Source organism: Panthera tigris, chromosome D2 (genome assembly GCF_018350195.1).
Source record: "Panthera tigris isolate Pti1 chromosome D2, P.tigris_Pti1_mat1.1, whole genome shotgun sequence".
Lineage (NCBI taxonomy): Eukaryota > Metazoa > Chordata > Mammalia > Carnivora > Felidae > Panthera > Panthera tigris.
In genome coordinates, this window is record NC_056670.1 from 23359953 (window position 1) to 23377212 (window position 17260).

Here is a 17260-nt window from a genome sequence, read left to right on the forward strand (position 1 = left end):
GCAAACATTTCTAATAAATTTTCACTTGATAAATGAGTGATGTCTTGCAGTACAAGTAGTGACACTGAATGTCACATGATCACTACTAGCCAATGGTTCTTCTCTCTCTCTCTCTCACTGAGGGATTGTGGATAATTGTCAATGCAATGTCACAGTTCTGAAAAATCCTCAAAAGGAGGTAAAAGCAAGTGTCATTGGATAAGTTCTTTGTTAAAGTTGCACGAAAAGGAAAAGTTTCCATTGAGCCAGTAGATAGCAGTGATTTTATTAGTGATAGTGAATGTCTTCCTACACAATAACCCTACTCTCTCTTGTCTTGTCACACCAGCCATGAAGGCTTTCAAAGGTAAATGCAGCTTAATTTGCTTATTTTTCTTTATATTTTGTGTTTTCTTTATTATTTTGTATTATATTACAGTATTGTAATCATTCTTATATGAATATTTTTGGTTTGTAGAATGAATCATCTGAGTTTCCATTATTTCTTATGGAGAAATTTGCTTTTATATACAAGGGCTTTGAATTACAAGCATGTTTCTGGAATGAATTATGCTTGCAAACCAAGATTTTACTATATCTAGGAATACACTTAAGCAGGGAAGTGAAAGACCTGTGTTCTGAAAACAATAAAACACTGATGAAAGAAATGGAAGATGACACAAACAAGTGGAAATATATTCCATGCTCATGGGTTGGAAGAACAAATATTGTCAAAATGTCCGTATTATCCAAAGCAATCTATACATTTAATGCAATCCCTATCAAAATGCCAACAGCATTTTTCACAGAACTAGAACAATCCTGAAATTTGTACAGAGCCGCAAAAGACCCTGAAGAGCCAAATCAATCTTGAAAGAGAAGAACAAAGCTGGAGGTGTCACAATTCCAGATTTTTTTTAGTACATTTTCTTAACGTTTATTTGTTTTTGAGAGAGAGGGACAGAGTGTGAGCAGGGGAGGGGCAGAGAGAAAGGGAGACAGAATCCGGAACAGGCTCCAGACTCTGAGCTGTCAGCACAGAGCCCAATGTGGGGCTCAAAGTCACAAACCATGAGATCATGACCTGAGCTGTAGTCGGACGCTCAACCGACTGAGCCACCCAGACTCCCCATTTTTGGTACATTTTTTAATGTTTATTTACTGTTGAGAGAGAGAGAGAGAGAGAGCAGGCGAGGGGCAGAGAGAGAAGGAGACACAGAATCCGGAGGCTCCAGGCTCCGAGCTGTCAGCACAGAGTCTGATGCAAGGCTCAAACCCATGAACCGAGAGATCATGACCTGAGAGTCAAAGTCAGACGCTTAAACAACTGAGCCACCCAGGCGCCCCCAGATTTCAAGTTATACTACAAAGCTGTAGTAATCAAAAGAGTGTGATACTGGCACCAAAAAAGACACATAGATCAAGGGAACAGAATAGAAAGCCCAGAAATAAACCCACAACTATATGGTCAATTAATCTTTGACAAAGGAGGCAAGAATATCCAATGGGAAAAAGTCTCTTCAACAAATGGTGTTGGGAAAACTGGACAGTTACATGGAAAAGAATGAAACTGGACCACTTCATTACACCATACACAAACATAAACTCAAAATGGATTAAAGACCTAAATTTGAGTCCTTTTTTGAAACCATAAAAGTCCTAGAACAGAGCACAGACAATTAATTTCTCTAACATTGACCATAGAAATATTTTTCCAGAGATGTCTCCTGAAGCAAAGGAAACAAAAGCAAAAATAAACTGTTGGGACTTCATCAAAATAAAAGACTTCTGCATAGGGAAGGAAACAATCAACAAAACTAAAAGACAATCTACTGAATAGGAGAAAATGACATACCAGATAAAGTGTTTGTATCCAAAATATATAAATATATAAAGAACTTATACAACTAAACACCCAAAAAACAAATAATTCAATCAAAAAATGAGCAGAAGACATAAATAAACATTTCTCCAAAGAAGACATTCAGATGGCTAACAGACACATGAAAAGATGCTCAATATCACTTACCATCAGGGAAACGCAAATCAAAACCACAATGAGCTAAAACTTCACACCTGTCAGAATGGCTAAGATAAAAAAACACAAGAAACAAGTGTTGGTGAGAATATGGAGCAAAAGGAACCCTTATGCATTGTTGGTGGGAGTGCAAACTAATGCAACCACTGTGGAAAAGAGTATGCAGTTTCCTGAAAAAGTTAAAAAACGAACTACCATATGATTCAGTAATCACACTACTCAGTATTTACCAAAGAGTACAAAAACACTAATTCAAAAGGATATATGCACCCCTATGTTTATTGCAGCATTATTTACAACAGCTAAATTATGGAAGCAGCCCAAACGTCCAATAGATGAATGGATAAAGAAGTGGTAATATATACAATGGCATATTACTCAGCCATAAAAAAAAATGAAATCTTTCCTTTTGCAACAACATGAATAGATCTAGAGAGTATAATGAAATACATGAAATATGTCAGTTGGAGAACGATAAATACCATATGATTTCACTCATATGTGAGATTTAAGAAACAAAACAAATGAGCAAAGTAAAAAGAAAAGATAAAGCAAAAAACAGACTTTTAACTACAGAGAACAAACAGATGGTTACCAGAGGGGAGTTGGGTGGGGGATGGGTGAAATAGGTAAAGGGGATTAAGAGTACACTTATCTTGATGAACACTGAGTAATATATAGAATTGTTGAATCAGCATATTGTACACCTGAAACAAACATAACACTGTATATTAACTATACTGTAATGAAAATAAAATACAGATAATAAAAGCACTGTATAAATAAAAAAACTCATTATAACAATTTAATTATAATAAACATTTTAAAAATCACAAGGAAGAAATCTTTAATGTTTAATCTACCATAAACAGGTTTGTGGGTTAAAATGATAACTATAAAAACATAACAAAATAAATTTTCAAATGAGGCCATTACCACATATAGTATTGATTTGAAATCACCACTGTGAAATTATTAAGATTCAGAGATTCAGGACTAAGGAAAGAGTGGTTTAATTCACCAGCTGGTAACTTTAAGCAAATGTCACTGAACCTCATGGGACTGTTTACACATAGCCCATACCTCACAGTTTTATTGTATTACATGAGTTAATGTATTTAAAGTGCTGAACAGTACATAGCACATAGTACATATCCAAAAGTGTTATTTCCATAAAACTTTTAAGAAAGCCAATATAGGAGCACCTGTATTGATGCCAGTGGGTTGAGCATCCTACTCTTGATTTTGGCTCAGGTCATGATCCCAGGGTCATGGGATTGAGCCCAGCATTTGGCTCTGTGCTGAGCATGAAACTGCTTAAGATTCTCCCTCTCTCTCTCTTCCTCTCTCTGTCTCCCTCTGCCCCTCTCCCCTACTTGTACTCTCTGTCTAAAAAAGAAAAAAAAAAGACGTAGGCAAGCAATATATAGCAGAGAAATCCCATATCTAAAAAGATGGTCTTTACTATACAGTCTAAAAGACCATGGGGGAGGGGAAGGAAAAAAAAAGTTAGAGAGGGAAGGAGACAAACCATAAGAGACTCTTAAAAACTGACAATAATCTGAGGGTTGATGGGGGGTGGGGGGTGGGTATTGAGGACATCACCTGTTGGGATGAGCACTGGGTGTTGTATGGAAACCAATCTGACAATAAATTTCATATTAAAAAATAATAATAATAAAATAAAAGAACCATTAAAACACAAGTTACAGCTCAAAAATCAAAAAGCATAATAAAATCAGTTAATCTAAAATAAGTCAAAAAAGAAGGAAGAGGGGAACAATGAACTGATGGAACAAATAGAAAAGAAACAGAAAGATGATACACTTAAACTTTATCATATCAATAACCACATTAAACATAAGTATCTAAATAAACATCCCAATTAAAAAGCAGAGATTATAAGATTGGATTAAAAAGCAAGACCTTAACTATATGATGTCTTTAAAAAAGCACATTTTAAATATAAAGAACAAATGAGGTTAAATGTAAAAGGGTGTAAAAGGCTAAACAGAGATGTGCCATGTAACATTAATCAAAAAATAGAAAGTCAGAGTGGTTATGTTAATATCAATGAAGCAGATTTTAGAGCAAAACTAGTAACAGGGAGAAAAGGACATTTCACAAAGATAAAGGGATCAGTTCATGAGAAGGATATGAAAATTCTAAACTTTTGTGAATCTATTAACAGAATTTCAAAATATATGAGTAAAAATTGATAACAAAGAGAAATAAATAAATCCACAGTTATTATTTCAATCCACTGTTAGGGATTTCAATATCCCTCTCTCACTAATTGACAAAACAGGTAAATAAAAGGTAGATAACAGGTATATAGAAGACATGAACAACACAATCAATCAACTGGACTTAATTGACATGTATAGAGCAGAATAGATGTTCTTTCAAGTATACATATGTGAAACAATAATCAAGAGTGACAACGTTCTGGACCACAAAGCAAATCTCAATATATTTAAAAGTATTCAAGCTATACAAAGTATTTTCCTTGACATGATGGTATTAATTAGAAATCAACACCAGAAAGATCTGTAGAAAATCTCTAAATGTTTAGAAATTAAATAACACTTTCTTCAGTAACTTATGATCAGTGAAGGAAGTATTTTGAACTGAATGAAATAAAAAAAAACACACAGCAGGTCAACATTTGTAAGATGCTGCTAAGAGCATTGCTTCGAGGGGAATTCATGCACTAAGTGCTTATCATAGAAAAGAAGGGTAGTGTCAAATTAGTGACCTCAGTTCTCACCTTAGGAAACTAGAAAATGAAGGGCAAATGAAACTCAAAATCAGCAGAGGGAAAATAACAGAAAACTAAGTGGAAATCAATGGTCTTGAAAACAAAGAAATAAAGAATATCAATAAAATAAAAGCTGTTTTTTTAGATCAATAAAATTAATAAATCTCTAACTAGGCTGATCAGGAAAAAATAAGAAAAAAATAATCAATATTAGGAATGAGAGAGGTGATACCACTAGAGTCTGCAGATATTAAAAAGATAAGGAATATTATAAATAATATCATGTCAACAGATTTAACAACATAGATTACATGCACAAATTTTTTGAAGGACACAATGAAAGCTCTCTCAAGCAGAAATAGATAACCTGAGTAGCCCTGTATCGATTAAAGGAATTAAATTTTTCAAAGAAACTTTCAAAGAAAAAATATCCAAGCCCAGATCATTTTTTTTTTTTTTTGGTGAACTTTACAACACATGGAAAGAAGAAATAATACAAATTTTATACAGGTTCGTCCAGAAAATTGAAAATGATGTCATACTTCCCAACCCATTGTTTGAGGCCTCCAATAAATCTATACATTAGAATCTCAATCAAAATGCCAGCAGGAATTTTATAGAAATTAGCAAGCTGATTCTAAAATTCATATGGAAATGCAAAGGATCTCTAATAGGCAAAACAACTTAGAAAAAGAAAAAAGTTGGAGGACTAACAATCTGATCTGAAGAACTATTACAAAGCTGGAGTAACCAAGACAGTGTGGCATTGGTGTAAAGACAGAAAAATAGATCAGTGGAACAAAATAGAGTGTTCAAGTCCAAAATGACTTCTAAATGCACGGGCAACTGATTTTCTACAAATGTGCAAAGGCAGTTCAGTGGAGAAAGAGTAGTCATTTCAATAAATGGTGCTGGATACACATAGAGAAATAATGAACTTTGATAGTTCACACCATACACAAAATAAACTATAAATGGACGACAGACCAAATGTGAAAACTGCACCCTGTAAAACTTTCAGAAGAAAACATAGGAGAAAATTTCAGTGATCTTGGGTTAGGCAGACTTTGTAGATATGACACCAAAAATACGATTCATGAAATAAAAAACTGATAAATCAACTGCATCAACATTAAAATCACTGTGCACAGAATGAACAGATAAACGACAGACTGGGAGAAAATACTTACAAACCAAATATCTGATAAAGGGCTTGTATACAGAGTATATAAAGAACTTTAAAAACATAAGAAGAAGAAAACAATTCATTTTTTTAAAAGAGCAGAAGATTTGAACAGATACATCACCAAAGAATATACACTGATGGCAAATGAGCACATGAAAAGATGTTCAACATCTTTAATCATTAAGAAGATGGAAGCTGAAACCTCACTAAGATACTACTACCTACTCATTAAAATGATTAAAATGAAAAAGACTGGCCACCACTACATGTGTACACTGGAATTGAACAATTAGGCAAATTGATGGTGGAGGTGGGAACCAGCTTTCCCACTATTTGCCTAGGAGGCTACAAATTATCAAGGGGAAGTGGCTAGACTGATCTCTGTGGTAATGGTTTCGAGCTAGATACATAAACTCATGTTTAGCTTACTATAAATATATGATTACACACAGAAATATTTATAGGTATGGATACATTCATGCCTTCCTATTTTCCTGCTCTGTCAACAGAGAGATCCAGAAGCACGGACACTTAGTAACCGTGAGCACAGTGAGTCAAGATCTTAGCTTCTAACACCATCACCAATAAAAGAAGCCAGGGTTCTTTGAAGAAATGGCTGATTCTAGGACTGGGGTGGGAAATGCACAGAGGAGCCTGGCGAATTCTGTGGTACTACAAAGTAAGGAAGTGCTCAAACAAAAACACAGTAATTGGGAGTATGTCGAAGAAATACAGGGCCAAGTGAAAGCGCTCACATGGCTGAAGTAGTGTTGGTCAAGTTTCACCACTGTGAAGTTATTCTCTTTTCCCTCCTCTCCATAGTGTTCTCTTTGGAAGGAAGTTCATGCCATGTTCAGCCTCAGCCTAAGGACTGGAGAAGGGAGTATCTACATAAATTACAAATGAATGTATATTGGAATTCTTCTCCTGTTATTTATTTATCCAATCATTAATTTATATTGGTATGGATTCATGAATGGTTATTTTATACTTTGTGTTATAATCTAATACTACTTTATTTGGTTGCTCACATGGTTCCAGCTTCCATACTTTCTGGTGGAAGAAGGTGTCCCAGACTCATCTTGTGCTATCCCTATCCCAGTAATTGTATCAGCCATTTCTACAAAGAACTCTGGTTTCCGTGAGTGGAGAAGAGTGTTTAGAACCAACATCTGGGTACTAGGTATACTCACTGATACCAGTATGTCATTGTATACAAGGCCTTCCCAGTGGATAGAGGTAGGATATAGATATGTAATAAAAATGAGTGAATAGTGATACTTCCAATTCCAATCCAACAATACAGGGTATATTCTACTCTTCCCCTTTTCATACCTGTAGTCCAACAGTGAGAAGCCTGGATGCCATTATCCTCAGTATATTTATCACTTGTTCAAGCCTAGAGTGCATAGAAGATGGTTTCAAAATTGCTAGCCTGATTACCACAATGGAGTATAAGAACGCAGCACTTAAAGATAAAGAGTTCGATATCTGTGACTGAGGCAGCAGCAGAAGGAAGTTAAGAGTTTGAATTTACCATTTCCAAAGTGTTTGACTTGGACAAGTTATGTTGCCTCAGTTTCCTCATGTATAAAATGGGAATAATGATGATATCTACCTCACCAGGTTACTGTAAGGATTAAATGGGCCATGGCTAAAGTAAGTATTCGGTAAATGGAAAAAAATGCTTTAGATACATTCTGGGAACGCTCTTGAACATACCATGGAAAGTGAAAGCAAGGAACAAAATAAGGGGGATCTTAAGGCTCCACTTGTGCCTGGATATTTTCTAGATGAACTACGAAAGGAACTGTTAACAGAGGGATAAAACAGAGACCTGCGTGTCTGTGTTACTTTTATATTTAGAAAAACAAGCTTCATCTTAAAAAGGCTTTTTGGTTTATTAAGAGACTGATTTGATATCTCAAATAAAACATTTGAAGACAATGACTGAAACCTGGTTTTTCTGATTTGTCATGCTGAGTACACTCTGTGCCCTGGCCAGCCTGGGTGGCTGGCCCTGCAGGCAGGCTAGTGGCCACTAAGGCCTCTTCTCACTGCTAGTTAGGGTCCATATCCGATTCTTTCATAGCATTAGAAGGAAACACATATCCACTAGTAATTTTCTCTTCATTATGCTCTCTGTCCCTTTCATTTATTTCTTTGTTCACTCGACAGATGTTTACTGAGCACCTACCTTGTTCCAAGCACTACTGTAGACAATGGGGATACAGCAGTCAACAAAACCAATAAAAATCCTTGTCCTCGCAGAATTTAACATTCTAGTACAGGAATATTTTGTATATCTATTGCTGCTTAATAAGCTATCCCAAAACTCAGTGTCTTCAAACAATAGCTTTTTATTTTTTCACGATGCTCAGTCAGGTATCCAGGGGCCAGCTTGGAAGCTCTGTTCCACACAGTGTTGGCCAGGTCCTTCATTTGACTCCATTCAGCTGATGGCTATGACAGGCTAGGAAGTTCAAGAAGGCTTTATTTACATGTCTGGAGCCTTGGCACTTACCCATAGGAGGCCTCTCAACACGTGGCTAGCTTGGTGGCCTCCGGGTAGTTGATTTTCTTACTTGTCTGTTGGCTTCCAAGAGGAAGCCCTCCAAAGATCAAAGGCAGAAGTCCAGATCCAATTGAAGGGAAATAGACTATTTCTCGATGGGAGAGTGGCAGTATTACCTCAGAAAAGAACAAAAGGGATGTCAGCTAATGTTGTAGTCACCCTTTGAAATAATCCACCTCAGAGAGAGGGATAATGAAGATAAGTCAGTGAAAATGACTCCTAAGAAGAGAACTAAAGTAGGGAAGGGTGTAGTATGAGTTGCAATTTTACATAGAGTGGCTAGAGAAAGACTGCTTGACAAAGTTACGTTTAAATTAAAACTTGAAGGAAATGGAGCTAACTGGGGCCATGAACATTCCAGGCAGAGGAAACAGCAAGTGCGAAGGCCCCAAGGCAGGAATATGCTTGGCACATTCAAGACAGCAAAAAGGCTGGTATGTCTGAGAGAATGAGGCTCTCAAGAATAGTAGGAGATAACACCAGAGAGGTAAAGGGTTAGCAGATGTTTTAGAGTCTTGTAGGTCATTGTAAGAACAATGGCTTTTACTCTGAATTAAATAGAAAGCCTTTGGGTGGTTTCTGAGTATAAAAGAAATACATATTTTATTTTAATTTTATTTTATTATTTTATTTTATTTTATTTTGAAGATTTTATTTAAATTCAAGTTAGTTAACATATAGTATAGTATTGGCTTCAGGAATAGAATTTAGTGATTCATCTCTTACACATAACATCCAGTGCTCATCCCAAAAAGTGCCCTCCTTAATGCTTATCACCCATTTAGCCCATCCACCCACCCACCTCCCCTCCATCAACCCTTAGTTTGTTCTCTGTGGCTAAGAGTCTCTTATGGTTTGTCTCCCTCTCTGTTTTTAGCTTATTTTTCCTTCCCATCCCCTATGTTCATCTGTTGTGTTTCTTAAATTCCACATATTAATGAAATCATATGGTATTTGTCTTTCTCTGACTTATTTTGCTCAGCATAATACACTCTGGTTCCATCCATGTTGTTGCAAATGGCAAGATTTCATTCTTTTTGGTCACCAAGTAATAATCCATTATATATACCACATCTTCTCCATCCATTCATCAGTTGATGGACATTTGGACTCTTTCCATACTTTGGCTATTGTCAATAGTGCTGCTATAAACATTGGGGTACATGTGCCCCTTCGAATCAGCATTTTTGCATCCTTCAGATAAGTACCTGGTAGTACAATTTCTGGGTCATAAGATAGTTCTACCTTTAACTTTCTGAGGAACCTCCATATTGTTCTCCAGAGTGGCTGCACCAGTTTGCATTCCCACCAACAGAACACACGTTGTATTTTAAATTGTCTTTTCATGGGATCCCTCTATCTGTTATACTGAGGATAGACAATAGGAAACTAAATACTAGTAGGGAAACCAGTTAGGAGTCTATTGTAATAATCCAGGCAATAGATGATGGTGGCTTGGATTAGGATGGAGGCAGTGGAGGGGTGGTAAGTGGTTGCATTCTGGACATACTTTGAACACAAATCCAACAAGATTCACTGATGAATTGGACACAGAGTGAGGAGGAGATAGAGAAGCCAAGGATGATGTCAAGATTTTTGACCTGAGCAACTGGAAGGATGGAGCCAGCATTCAGCAGATGAACTGAGAAGACCAGGATTGGGAGAGAAGAGTAGAAGGTCATGTTAAGTTTGGAATGGTAAGTGAACTTTCAAGTGCAACTATTTAATAAGTGAGACTTGTAATTGCATGTACATGTGTGTACATGTATACATGCACACACTTTTAGATACATGGGAAATTTTTGGAAATACACATTAAAAACTGTTAACAGTGGTTCCCTCAGGGTGATGGGAATCTTCAAGAATGGCACTGGGATATAAAAGGAGAGAGTAATACACATCTTTTGTTTCTTTTTAAATCTAATACCCTTCGGTACCATGTTTTATATATATGTATGTATGTATTACTACATCCTATATTACTTTTGTAACTAGAAAACTACATAAAATTTGAGTGGTTGGTGAAATGAACCAAGTCATCACAAATAGAACTTATCAGAAAAGCCCTGGTTGGACCAGGGTCTTGGCAATATCCTTTCAAGCTCTGATGCTGATTTCTGTAACTGTGAATGAACTGCTAATTCTTACCTTCACTTCCTCCTCAGGCCTCTGTGAAATTTGGAGTGTGCAAACAGCCTCTCTAATTCACTTGCCTCATCTTGAAAACAGCACCAAGAGCTCTCAGCACTTACCTACCTCACAGGAAATATGAGGTTGGATGAGATAAGGTGTTCAAATACTTTTGAGTTACCACAAAGACAGGTGCTCATGTAGGCAGGATATTATGAGTCTTGGAATATTAAGACATAGTAAAAAGAAGCTGTTTCTGCCTTTTGATCACACAGGCATTTTGATACTCTTGAACTATTACTCTTCATTTAGCCTGCCGTAGAATGAGTGTTTCTCCCCAAACAGTATTCATTTTAGCATTTTTGTTCATGCCTTCTGTCAAACAAGATTTCCGCAGCCTTTGATTTTTATCAAGATTTACTTGACTTTATTCTTCAAAGCATTTAATTCAAAGTTCACTCTATCAGTGGGTGGATTAGTTGAGTAACTGAAATATCAGTGTTGAATGCCATAATAGTTTGTTAAATTATTTCTCTTCACAGGAGATATACTTACCAAAGTCATGTACTAATGAACAATGAAGTGATTGTCTAAATAGCAGACATCTTTAAAAGAAAGTTACTGGTACACGCTGAATGAAAAATAATAAACAATGACAGCTCTAACAAACGTTCATTCGATGCCTCTTAAGAATTCTTCTAAGGCCATTATTATGTGTCAGGTACTGTATTAGGTGCTACTAATACAAGAAGAAAACACATGTCTTTTCCCTCATGAAGCTTACACTCTGCCACAGAAATGCCACCTTGTATTTTAAGTTTGGGGTAACTGTTTTAATGAAGTGTCTGAGATGCTGGAGAAGATGTGAAGAGGAATTTGGAACTCACTGGTTATATCCGTTTCTGGAAATTACGTAGTTGATGACTATTATTTTGAAAAAATCACTTTTAGTCCCACAAAGGTAAGGAGAAACCCAGAAAATCACCACCACGCAGAATCACAAAGTGCTGTCAGTGGAAAAAGTTGCGAGTCTCAGGAAAGATGAGCCATCTCTATATGTAAGACCTTTCTTAGAACCAGAGCTTACAAGAAATCAGACTGAGGGTTCTAAAAAACAATGTAAATTTTTTATTAAAACACCCAAACAAAACCTATGTCAAATGGAGGCTAGATATCCATAGATATGGACTTCAGGGAGCACCTTCTGTCCCTGGAAGGTGGTGAAAGCCTTCCTGCCCCTGGAAGGTGGTTCAGAGTTCCTTTGAACTTCCTTCAGAGCCTGAAGTACAATTGTGAAGTTATATTTTCTCTAGAGAAAGATTTCTCAACAATCAAATACACCCAAGATGCTAATATTCTATTTTTATATTTTATATTTAACAATGATCTCAAACCAGAGATGGAGCTAAAGAAAACAAACAGGCTTTGTTAATTACTGAAGAGAGTTAAATGAAAGTATAGGTTTGACCAGGTATTCATATGCCTTAAGTTCATTGGCAATCTTACAATTCACAGGCCAAACATCTGTCAGATTTAACCAGTACACCACTAACTGGTCAACGCTCAGCCCAGGGCCATCCGTCACCACCAGCATCCCCAACTCTCCCAGAAATCTTGCTAATGTCTTTCCTCTTGCTTTTGCCTCCTGGTTCTAATTAACTTTCCACCCACGATTCTGATTTTGGTGCCAACTTCAGATGACTCTTGCTTCATCTTATAATTTAGCTTGCCATCCCTCGCATCTATAATTATTCTTAAATAAGACCTTCATCGTAAAAATAAAAACTCACATTTTTGATTGGCAGCCTCTCCAAGTTGACTGGCACTTGGGTGCTGCGTACTAAGCAAGTGAGCATTTGATTGCATCAGTTCCTCTGACTCTGATTCAAAAAATGCTCCTGGCAAAGACATTGTCTCATTGTCAAATGGCAGGGAGACCTCAAAGGAGGAGCTCCTGGTTTGGTTCCTTTAGGAAGAGTCCAGGTTAACCTAATATCAGAATTCATGTTGCAGATGCATATGACCACTGGATCCTCACCTTGCAGCCACGCCATTTTGGGCTCTCTCCTAAATAGTGCGCCAGAAGTTTTTCGTGATTAGAACAACTTCAGGTGGTGGGACAATAATAATAGCCTTAGTACCTAATACTTATTGGACACTTACTATTTTCTTGGAACCTTACAGATAGCTTTATGGGAAGTTTCTCACCAAATCCTTGTAATGACCCTCTGAAGAAGGTCCTATGGGTCTGGGGCGTAGCAGAGTTATATTGACTGGCCTCAGGCCAGTCAGTGAGGACAGCACCACTGAGAGTCAACCCAAGGTTCATGGATGGAGACTGTGAGATAACACTGACTGAGGGAGGGAGCCAGGCCATTGCCCCTTCCCCTTTCTCTTCTCTGTGCCTAACTCCCCTTCCTCGGGGATCTCATTCTCACCTACTCTTAACATGTGTGTGTTTTGTACTTGTCTTGTTTCACTTAGGGGAACAGTCTAAATTTCAGCTAAAGCTTCTACTTAATGCATTTAGATATTGTGAGGTTCCAAAAAGATTTCCTCTCTACATATCTATGTAAAGTGTTGCCAAAGAAGGACGAGTCAAGTGAGCGATTTACTAGAAACAGAATTGATGAGGGAACATTCTCTGGATTTAAAGGGGACAAGTGTGGAGACTTTGTGACCATGGAGGAAAAGAGCACAGTGAACGTGTTGGCATTCTTCTGTCTCTTAACTGGAATGGGGAGTTGGCACCATAGGGGACATGGCTGTTAGCCCTGTGAGAGAAAAACATGCATGGGTTAATAAGATATGTTCTCTCCTCAATTCATAGTCCCAGGAATCAGTTCAGGGCTAATTGGTGAGGATTTAAGCCTTTGGGAGATACTGGAGATTTTGGTGCCCTCTTCCCTCTACCTTATATAATTTAAAAATGGTAGTATGATACCAACCCATCAAATATAAATCTTAACATGCATGCTGGAATTAATATAGTTTCTTTTTTTCTTATTGAAAAATCTGGACTCTCTCTCTTTCTCCCTTTCTCTCTCTCTCTCTCTCGTATGTGTTGTTGGACTGAGATTTGCTTAGTGTTGTCTATTGAGTAATCTAGTACTGAACAGTCAAAATATAAGTTTCTAGAAGGCCAATTAATTGAAAAAAAGGAAAAAGAGGAGTTAATCTAAAGCTCATCAACTTGGGCACCTGGGTGGCTCAGTCGGTTAAGCGTCCAACTTCAGCTCAGGTCATGATCTCATGGTCTGTGAGTTCGACCCCCACTTCAGGCTCTGTGCTGACAGCTCAGAGCCTGGAGCCTGCTTTGGATTCTGTGTCTCCCTCTCTCTCTACCCCTCTCCTGCTTGTTCTCTCTTTCTCTCAAAAATAAACATTTTTTAAAAATTTAAAGCTCATCAGCTTCTAAATTAGACTATCTAGCAACACCTAGGACTCCAGGAGTGCCTTAGACCAGCAGTTTTCAAACTGGTGTGGGAAATCCCCAGGTCCTACAGAGAAGCTTCTGGGACTGCTAGGGGGATGGGTAGGAAGCAGGTTGCAGAGGCCACATGCTCCTCACTCCCTTTCCACTCCAGAGTACTTGCGCTGTGATCTGTTATGTGTATTAAAAGGCCTATGTGAGATTTGGTTTGGAAAAGGGGTTCTGCTGCTGAAACAAAAGCATAGTATTGTATACTTGTCATTTTAATTCTGGTTACGTAGCAGAAACTTACTTGTGTCTTTTTCTGACACTGCAATGAAAATCCCATGAATCAATCTAACTAGTCTATAATCTCCAGGAGGACAGATATCAATGTCTGTATCCTCCGGGAGGACAGCCTTCATCCTCGTCTTCACATGCCCAGGCAGCTGGCAGAGTCCCACATAGGATGGGGACTAGTAAAGTGTTGGCTGAATGCATGTTGTGTTTTCCCAATTCCATTAATAGTCCTAGCTATCCACTACTTCCCAGGAAGTTCATGGCAGAAAATTAAACAACAGTATTTTCACTGATGTTGATAAGGCTTGTGGTACATTTAGTCCAACATTTTCTGGGCTCTCCACTCTAAGCATTTTATTTTAGTAATTGATTTGGGTTGAAATCAATCTAAAGTGAAATCATATCTCTGAATTTTTATTGAGTTTAATATCTTGGGATGCCTTGCTGAATGATATAGCAAAGGTGTTGAAGGATACTGGGCACACTATTATAATTTCCTGAAGAAACTTTGAGTGACTCATTTGGGAATGATGTCAGCTTTGCTCTCATAATTGACTATTTGAAAAACACTTTTGGTAATACAAATCATGAAAAAAAGAAAACCACCCAAATCAAAAAAAAAAAAAAAAAGTACAGTTGAATTTCCCACTGAGAGGAGTAGGAATCATGGATTCCATTCAGAACCCTTGGTGTGGACACATGTAAATGAGGTTTGCCCTGGGCCCCTGAATGTTTCCCCCCTTTAATCTGTTCACCTCTCTGTGTCACTCTTCACACCCTTCAGGTTTATCCTTCCCTCTTGCCTACTGAAAAGAGAATTTGATAAACTCAGTCATGCTAAGATGTCACAGGTGGAAGCAATTTAAAGTATCACCTTCTCCTCGAAAGGAGGCTGGTAGGTAAGAAGAATCAAGTCAATGGTGTCACATTAGTGACCTGGATACATGGTAGAAGTTTTTTTCTCAAAGGAAAATTTTTTTTTGTAAAGCCAGGGGATGCTTGATCCTGCCACCACCTTTGTATTAACAAAGCATGACTAAAAAATAGTCCCTGCTATCCATGGACTTAACATGTAGTGGAGGCACCTACTGGCTACTGTTCCTTTTCTTCTAGAGACATGGTGAGCATGCTCCCCAATACCAACTGTAGCCACTCCTGCCCTCACTGCTCTAACAGAGACTAAGTCAGATGTGATCTGGATGTATTAAGCCCACATGGCAGATTTCTCCAGAAACTAAATGGAAGGCACGTCTGTCTGACATTCAGGGCCATTGATCATCTGACTCCTTCTCACTAATCCCCAACCATGTGCAATTAAACCATTGCCAGCCCTTGGCATACCCTATAGTTTCATGTTTTTTAAGGTCATCTATTGCTATGGAAACAGATGACCCCCCCCCCCCAAAAAAAAGTTACTGGTTAAAACAAGAAGCATTTATTATCTTACTGTAAGCTTGTGGGGTCAAGAATTTAGGAAGCGAGTCGCTGGCTGGTTCCGGCTTGGAATTTCTCAGGAGGCTGTGGTCATGCCTGGGCTTGAGGATCTGCTACTGAGGTGGCTCACTCAAAAGGTGGTGCTTGTTGTTGGGAGGAAGTCTTGGTTCCTCTTCACGTGGGTCTCTTCCAGGACCGTGTGAGTGTGGCTGCTGGCTTCCCTCAGAGTGTGTTATCCAAGAGAGAGTGCTTAGGTGTAAGCTATCCTTATTATGACCCAGCCTCACAAGTCACATGACATCATCTTCTATCATATTCTGTTAGTTAGGAGTGAATCACTAAGTCCATATTCAAGGGGAGGGGAATTTTTATTTGTATTTATCTGTAACCCCAATATTAAACAGTTTTAATATGCTGGTGTAGTCACTACTCTAAAAGACTATTCTAACAATCTAGAAGAACATGACTTTCTTCTTTCAGTCTTCATGCTGCTGAAGACCCTGACTTGTTCTGCCCAATCTTTCTAAGGCTTCCTTCACTCCAGATTCCAGTGGCCTTTCAATAAATTGCCCCAGTTTGTTGTTGTTGTTGTTGTTGTTGTTGTTGTTGTTCAAGGCCTGGCTCAAATACTACTTCTTCTCCCTGATTTCCTTAGATGGAATTTATCTTTTCTTACCCTTCATATGTCCATTGAAATGAGTTCCACAGCTTAGTAGTAGATTCAAGGTTCACATGTACCTAAACCAGGTCCCTCCTGAAGGCCTCCCAGGGCCAAGCATCATGTCCAGAATAGTACAGGCCAGATCTTATTGTGAATGAAATGGATTTTCATTTGGGGCTTTAACACAAAGGGATATACCAAGTGACCACATCACTAGGGAAAAAGTTTGGAGGCCACTCTAACAAAACTTCCTAATGCTTTTTTTTTTTTTTTTTTTGTATTTCACATTTGTTAGAGGCTGATAGTACAATGAGGATATTGAACACTCACTTTGGATCATGAATGGTGACGTTCAAATCCTATCTCACTCACAACAAGACCTTAGGCAAGTTACTTAATTGTTCTGTGCCTTAAATTGCTCATTTGTAAAATGGTGACTCTTATGATACCACCCTGAAGGGTTAAAACAGAAGACAGATCAACTTGGAGCTGCTCTAGCTGAATTAGACAAGGGAGAACCAGAGGCTCACTCTCTTGGCATCACCCTCTCTGGTTGCTACCTCTAGGGGTACCAACTCAGGAGCCTGGGGCTCTCTAGATTCGTATGAGACAAATACCAACAGTCAGTTCAGTGGTTTTGCTGATAGGAAAGCTGAGCAGATTAGTAAATAGCTTGCCCAGGCAACATGGCTGGTTAATGGTAAACCAAAGACTAAAATCCAATTCTCCCAACCTATAAACCACATTCTCTTTCCACTAACTCTGCCAACTCTATTCCTGATGT